General features: G+C 35.7%; 1 long non-coding RNA gene across 1 annotated transcript in view; it reads left to right on the top strand.

The window, feature by feature from the left end:
• The first annotated feature begins 910 nt into the window (after positions 1-910).
• Positions 911-8,669, top strand: part of LOC102553734 (uncharacterized) — a 39,481-nt gene continuing 31,722 nt past the window's right edge. The window contains exons 1-2 of the long non-coding RNA XR_015671186.1: positions 911-1,104; positions 7,370-7,412. This is a non-coding gene — a long non-coding RNA (uncharacterized LOC102553734). The remainder of the gene's footprint in view (positions 1,105-7,369; positions 7,413-8,669) is intronic.

Raw genomic sequence — 8,669 nt, 5'->3', positions numbered from 1 at the left:
CCACTATGCTGACACATAAGATTGAGTTACTATATGGCCACTATGCTGACACATAAGATTGAGTTACTATCATTGAGTCTATGTCCCATTTGGACATTTGTTTGATTTCTGATCCTCCTAACTCATGCTGATATTTGGGTCATTTTGCATGAAATTTTTATTTTCTGTACAAGTACATGGCCTGGATTCACATCGAATATACTGCTAGTCCATAGGCATTACTGTTATATGTTATCCATTGTCTTGGGAGGCACTGAGTATTTCAGTTTTCTGCGGAAAAAAAAAAGTAAAAAAAAATCATAGAATCTTATATACCTTAACAAAAATCCTTTGATGTGCTCTCCTCTCCCTCCTTTCCACACAAATTACAGTGCCTTGGATAAATATAAAACTTCTTTAAAATGTATTAGAACTCTGACCTCATAGGTAGCAATGAATATCCTAGTAAGAGCACCAGTGGAAGGGGAAGCCCTGGGTCCTGCCTGCTAAGACTGAACCCCCAGTGAACTAGATTGTTGGGGGGAGGACAGCAAGGGGGGGGAGGGTGGGGAGGGGAACACCCATAAAGAAGGGGCGGGGGGAGGGGGATGTTTGCCCGGAAACCAGGAAAGGGAATAACACTCGAAATGTATATAAGAAATACTCAAGTTAATAAAAAAATGTATTAGAACAATCTACAATGCCTCAGATTCTTTCACAAATATCTAAGTGCAAATATCTACTATTAGTCTCTTTACTAGATTACCTTTTTTACCTAGATATGTGGTTCCTCTATAATTTTAACAATTAACTGTTCATGCTTGATATCATGGAACTTGAGGAAGGATTCAGAAATATGAGTAGAGGCATTTCCCACAATTGTGATGTCACACTGACACCAACCATCAGTGCCATGGCAACAGCTGCCACTGTGACCACAAAATAAATTATTATTTTAGATTTTTGGCTTAAAAATCTTACTTATTCATCTTTCATGGATTTACTGTGGGTAAAATTCTTTTACTAAACTGCTGGAAAAATCCCTTTTTATCTTTTTTTTGCATACCAAAGTGTAATCTTTCTGAGAAAAGTGTCATTACCCAAATCTTCACTGAAACAGATCAGGTAGGTTCTGAGGTAGTATGTAGCCCTTTGAAATGCCACCAATTTTACCATTCAAGTGTGTAGCTTATCTATAAATTTTCCAAATATCCAAACTACTATAACTCTTATTTCATTTATATGATGTCATTATTGTTCAAGATGGTCATGAATAAAGTATTCAGGTAACCAAGGGCTATACAATAAATTGGAATTTTAATGAAAAATAATAGTTTTTTGTACAATTATCTTTTAAAAATACATTTAAAATATTTCTTCAAGGGAAATCTCTCTCTGTCTCTGTCTCTGTCTCTCTCTGTCTCTCTCTCTCTCTTGCTTTTTCTCTTTCACACACACACGTATATAATTTCCATTTATTTAGAACTTTGATGTACATAAATAATGCCAAGCTTTCTTTATACATATTTTGAACTCATAGCTACAAAAGAACACTCTAGAATAGAAATAACATCAAAAGAAAATAATAGGTAATAATAGAGAAATCGCTTAATTAGCAGGTAACTAATTGTACTACAAAGATTATTAGGACAAGTTGGCAAAATTTTCATGTGCCTTTCATATGAAGCAAGCTTTTGTACACAAAGTTAATTTTCTCTAAATAAATGACTGAGAATTCTGAGAAATACCATGATATTAGGAGAAAGTCAAATTTATCCTCCACTCTTTCCCAGAATGGAAAATACAAAAGGTGAATAGAGGTTCTTATATCTAATCATATGCTACTTATTTCAATAATCAGGAGACAGCCATATGAACAAAATGAAAACAAACTTTATCTCATTTCTTTCTTTTTTTTTTTTTTTGGTTCTTTTTTTCGGAGCTGGGGACCGAACCCAGGGCCTTGCGCTTCCTAGGTAAGCGCTCTACCACTGAGCTAAATCCCCAGCCCCTATCTCATTTCTAAAAATGTTTTCTACTTCAAAATCTCAAATAATCTTATTTAAATATGGGGAAATGATATGTAGAGAAGACGGGTATGGATTGCTTTTGAAATTCTGCTTTAAACTTATTTATAAATTTTGTTTTAACAGTGAAATCAGGTTATCCATGGACAAGCATATGGATACCCTAAAAACAGAGACATGTAGCTATATCAATTTTTATTGGATATTTTATTTATTTAAATTTCAAATTGTCAACGAGGGTGCACAGGGTACCTGAAACAGAATGGGAGACAAGAGACATGAAGAATGACGCCAAGAGTCTGATCAAGGCGACAATTTTTTTTCCCCAAGGCTGAATTTGTACCATAAAAGGGGTAACAGAGAGAGGGGGAAAGTGGAAAACATTTATGCAGGCCAAGGACACAGTATTCATGTGGTCAGTTGATAAAAACAGTTGTTTTTTTAGAAAGGTTACAGGTTATCACATTGGGCATCTTGACGTCAGATGTATTTCTCAGCAACGTCACAACTTTATCATATCATTATTCATCCTGACCACCAGATTTGTATTAGTCTTCTGCAGCTGGCTGGGGATTTACCATGAAGCCAGTCAAACTTAACTCTACTATACTATTAACATCAATAATGGAGAGTTTTAAGGGCATGACTCCCAACATCAAATGTTATCCCCTTTCAGGGTTTCACCTCCTGAAACCCCCATTCCATCTCCTGTCCCCTGCTACTATAAGCGTGATTTCTCACCCACCCACACCCCTGCCTCCCTGCTGTGGTATTCCCCTACACTGGGGAATCAACCCTTCAGAGAACCAAGGTTATCTTCTTCCATCCATTCCAGACAAAGCTATCCTCTGCTACATATGTAGATGGAGCCATCAGTTCCTCCCTGTGTATTCTTTGGTCTGTGGTTTAGTCCCTTGCAGCTTGCTGACAGGAGCCTGATATAGCTGTCTCCTGAGAGGTTCTGCCAGACCCTGACAAATACAGAGACAGATGCTCACAGCCAACCATTGGACTGAGCCCTGAGATCCTAATGGAGGAGTTAGAGAAAGGACTGAGGAGCTGAAGGGATTTACAACCCCATAGGAAGAACAACAATATCAAAAAACTGAACGCCAAAGCTATGTAGATTTTCTATGGCTTGAATTTTCATATTAAATGTGTGAAGCACTTGAATTCAAAGGTCTATCTTGTAATAGTCTGATTGTAGGTATAAGTGTGGTCTCCTTGTTAGGTACAGAATGCTGCTATTTGAGAATATTTTCCTATAAAGAACCTTTATATAATGTTGCTTGTATAAAAATGATATACCTCCATGATGAAGAAATATTGTTAACCAATCTTGGTGTGATGAATTTGAATATACTTTACCATTACCTAGAAAGTAAAAATCACTTTATAGAGTTAACAGATTTCATTTCATCTACTGTTAGGAGCCTCTCATATAAACAAGGATCAAGGAAAAAACTCAATTGGAAAGGCTGCCACCTACACATTAATTATTAAGAGTCCTTGACAGGCCAAGAGCAAATGCAAGTTTCATAGACTTTTACCAAATGCAGAGAAAAAGATACTCTAGGAAGAAAAGTAAAACATAAAAACTCATTACCTATATTTAACTCATGTTTTGCATTTCTTCAGTTAAAGAAAGATTAATGTAAGCTGGTATAGAAAGAGAAACAAATAAGAAAATACAATTTTTAAAAGACAATGGCTATTTTCCTCAGACAATGAAAAAGCTACTTACCTATTCAAAGTCTTTATCTTTTCATAATATGAACGTTAATTTAATGTGGTTAAATTTTCATATTTTCTACATTGTCGTAAAATATGGAAGCCATGGTTTTATCAACATTAAAAAATGGTCAGACTGAATTCATAATAAATATGTAAATTGATATATTTATATATTTATTAACATGGTATCCACAACACTTATTATTTAAAAATCAGAGAGTACAATTATGAAAATAATGAAAAGATTTATTCCTAATAATTTTATATGATATATATTAATTAAACTGATGTTTCAGCAGGTAAATATGTCTGCAATGTATCCACCAGAACTGAATTCAATATGCAGCTCCAATAATGGGGGGGGGACTTCCAAGAGTCACTCTCTAGCATGTTCCTTCACATAAAAGTGCCCAGCCTCCCTCATCCCCACTCCCCGCACACACACAGGATAACACCATGGCTAATTCTTCTAAGATTGCAGGCATGGGTCTTGTTTCCTACTGACGTGAAAAATGAAAAGTCAAGAGAAACAATGTATCAGCACTCAAGCAAGTTTTATTAAAAATAGTAACACACCCCAGTGAGGAACAGAAAGAGACAAACTCTCAAGAGAGAATTTAGATACTGAAAGGAGAGGGTCTCCAGGGCATAAGGTAATGCCCCTTCCTCTTATTTTGGATTTATCATCTTAAACAAAGAAGAAGGAGCTGATAGACCCAGAGCTTCATGAAAGCTTGGACATGCCCAATACCATTCTTGGCAGGTCCTCAGTTATCGGGGTGTCTGCCAGTCTGGAGTAGGGAGTGAGGGCTTGCCAAGCCTTTATCCAGCATGAAGAAGTGGGAAGTTTGCCATTTTACTGTTTGTCTATGGACTTTTTCTCTATCTGTGTGCCTGCCAGAGCATTTAGCTGCCTTCACACACAATTTAAAAAAATAGAAATGTCAAAAGAACTTAACGAAATCTCTTTAAAAATATTCACATTTCACCCAGCAGTTTTTTAAGCAGTGGACAAGAGGAAAAGACAAAATTTTTTGAAATGTTCTTTTATGTTTCTCTTTATGTCCAAGACACTTAGACTCCTAGAATTGCAGGGTTGACAAGAGCAAACACAGCAGAGCCCAAAGCATTGTCAACTGTGTTCACACAGTTTATGCACACCCAGGCTTCTTTATGGTGACTATCAAGATTGGCTGCAACAACTGAACATAATATAAATACCATTCCCAGAAATAAATACTTACTTCTGAGAACAAGAAACATACCATTCCAGATTGAGCTTTTTATCCTAAACAAGTTTTAAAAAAATTCCGTTTCATAAAGTTTATTCGAACAGTGCCATTTGATCACTATATGATATTCAATGAGAAATATAAATTTGACTACCATAAATATAAGCACAGTAAATTACAAATGAGTGAAAATTTGAGAGGAAAAAATATTAGGCAAATAAAATATTCTCATCTACACAAATCTTCTAGTCTTTAGTTTGGTAGTTCAAATGATAAAATTTTGGCATTTGCAGTTTCTTTCTTCTGAAATATATTTTGTGAATAATCTACCTTATGGGTAAAGAATCACGAATCAGACTTTGATTTCTGGAGTCTGCCATGATAGCTACCCCACTTGTATGGATAATTATTTTCCAGAAGATATAAAACATGCCGCCAGCACCCATTCACTCTTCTAGTTTAAGACTCTGAACATCTTTTATAACACTTAAAAGAGCTTGCTTTACTTCTTATCCAGGATCACTCTTTCTTTCTTACAATAAACTGATATTCTAATTTACATTTCTAAGGGTTTTTTTTTACATTTCCCCTGAACATTCATTCTATAATTAATTCCTTTCTTATAGTAAGATGTTTGGAGTGGTGTGAAGGATAATCCTGTACAAAGTATGTACATGTTCCAGTGATAAAGGTAGAAGAGGAACACACTAAGTTACTTCCCTCTCATTGTGGCACTCTCTGACTGATAGGAATTGCCCAACTACACCCATACTCATACTTACCCATCATTAGAGAGACATCAAGAGACCTGAGTGCAAACAAGGCACAAGTCAAACCCTGGAGGTAGATGCTGTCCATGAACTAAGGATAGCATTACACAGACTGAGCAGTTTACATTTAGGAATACGTATGTGTACACATATACTTATGTGTATATGATAACAATTAATAAAAAAAGGAGGCTGTGGATTTGAAAAAGAGCAAGAAAGGATACTGGGAAGGACTGGAGTGAGGAAGGAGGAGGGAGGACAGTAATTATATTGTAATCACAAAATACAAAAAGAGGAACTATGGAAAATTTTAACAGTGTGGTGCCTCTTCCCAGATTGTTATTTTTTCCTTTATTCATGTGCTCCTCATATTTAGTCAAATGTGGACCAAGTGATTCCTCAGTAAATTCTGCCTTTCCTGCTTCTTAACTCTGCAGACAGGGAAGACACAAAACTCATCTAACAGGCTTGGGGTCTCCCTGATCAAGCATTTCATTTCGCCACAGTCAATTCTCCTGAGATGGGCTTCTGATATTCTCATTCCTGACAGCTTCTGCACAAACCATTCTCCAGGACTATTTGTCAAATTATTGCCCCTAGCTAGTTCATCATTCCTAACCACTCCAGAAGGAGGGAATAGATTCCCTCCTCGGCTTCCATGTATCCACACTAGGTTGGGTCACAGGGGGACAATCATCCATGCACCTCTTTCCAGCCTCTAAGACCTCCTGCTGCAGAGACCTGTGGTTCCATGCTTTGAGAGTGTTGATTTGTCACCTGCAGATTTGCTTAGCAAATGAGACTGCTGCCCTACTTCCCTGGGTACTTCCTGCAGTCACATCCAGCAGCCAGACACTTTTTAGAGCTGTAAAGGTTTACCATTAGGGTCTCAGTGCTTCTAAATATTCAGACCTGCTTCATTTAAGTCCTGCACTGCAAACCATTTCAGATTATTTCACACCTTTAAATGTTGCAAATTCTGAATTTTCAGAAAAGTGAATTTTCAGGAAAATGTATCCCTTTTTATTTTTTTTTCTGTTTGACCACTCTATTCTTCGAGTAAGGTAGGGCAAGATTATTCATGGAGTTAGGTGTCAGCTATTTGCCAGCCCATGGATTCTGGGAAACTATAATTGTGGTTAAGAATCTGACATAATTTTCTAGACAATTACAAAAATCAGTGGCAACCACCCAGCAAGAGGAAGGCATGAGAGGCAAAGAGGGTTCACATGGTGGTGGAAACTCAAAGGATATTTAGAAAGTCAAAATGCAAAAAAAATATCTAGAACCACCGGAAGCTGAGAACAAAAGCAAGTACTGACCCTAAGGTGTGAACTTGGCCCTGACACTACCTTTATTTTGGTTTTACGGCTCTGGAATGATGAAAGGTTTCATTCATGTTATTTTAAGCAACCGACTTTGTTGTAATTTCTTAACAAAAAATACAGCATTTATTTTTCACTTCATAGACTTCTATAGTCTATGCACTGACAACTTTCTGATCTCTTGGATGAAGGGAACAAATGCATTTCCCAATTCAACAAAATAGATCCAGTAAATACATTGTCTTTATTGATATTGTCTTTCCTCTCATAAATTAACTTACTGTCTGATTTCTAAAATACAGATCAACTTAGAAAACTCCCGTGATGAAGGCACAGAAATAAAAGGTGAGGTTTCTGTATTTTAGTCAACTATCATCTGTCTCTATAAGTTTGTAATTTAAACAAGAAGAAAGGCAGGAGAAATGTAATTACCTATTAATGAATTTGCATGGACTAGGTGGCTGAAAAAATGCAAGACAAGAAACTTAAATATTGCTTTTGGTTTGTATTTCCCAATGATCCTTTTATTAACACTACCTACTGTATCTATATGATATCTCTGTACTACTTTACATCTGATAGGCCCATAACCACAATCCTCCGGACACTAGTTTTGAATTTGGTTTGACTATTAACCCCATGATAATGATACTTATAATTTACTAATAATATTATCCTATCAACAGTAAGATATTTAAGTAATATAGAAGGCTGAGTGACAAAATGATTTAAAATATCTCTGCCGGATCTAGAAGCATGCCTTGTCCTGAACAGTCAAGCAAACTCATAATTCATTCATGAAAGTTCCAATGCATAATTTCTACTTAGCTGTATTAAAAGACGTTGAATTCTGTTAGAGTAATTACTTTTCAGCGATTTAATTTCACATGTCAGAACATGATTCTAGGGTGCTTTGTGGAAGAGGATAAAAGTCTAAATCAAAATGATCATGAAATTACTGCCTCATGCAGGCCTCTTTGTTGAAATTCATAATTTTTTTTTTTTTGTGCCCAAGAGAAGATGAAGCGGATGTTGATGCCAGTTGTTGTCTAGCTGGAGGAAAATTGAAACCGTGACCTTTTGAGTACTGTCCACAGATCTGTTTACTTCACTGGTCTGAGGCAGTTTGAGGAGAGAAATCCTAACAGTGAATTTCTACTTTAAGAAAAAGTAGGGCTGGAGAGATGGCTCAGCCGTTAAAGGTTAGGCTCACAACCAAATATATAAGAAAAAGTAATATGTACTAATGCTCAAAGATTTTAAGCTTTAATGTGATGGTATGCATATAATTGACATTTAGGACAACTATTAATCACAATACCATTTGATATAAAAATGTACTGTTTTGAAAATAATCATGTAAATCCAACTTGTGTTAAATTTAAAATAAGATTTTATTTCCTATTAAAGACCCAATTAACTTTAGAAAAAAATAGCGAAACTTACTTATATTTATAAAAAGTAAATTATTTTTATCTTAAGTGATGTAAAAAAATATAATTATTTTCCTCTTTGAGGTAGAATAAAACATATTTTCAAAGGTTGTAAGAAGCTGGAAGTAGAGCGATAACACAGCACTTAAAAGCACTAGCTACTCTTACT

This window comes from Rattus norvegicus, chromosome 2, assembly GCF_021556685.1.
Source record: "Rattus norvegicus strain SHRSP/BbbUtx chromosome 2, alternate assembly SHRSP_T2T, whole genome shotgun sequence".
Taxonomy (NCBI): Eukaryota; Metazoa; Chordata; class Mammalia; order Rodentia; family Muridae; genus Rattus; species Rattus norvegicus.
This window is presented reverse-complemented; position numbering and strand designations above follow the sequence as displayed.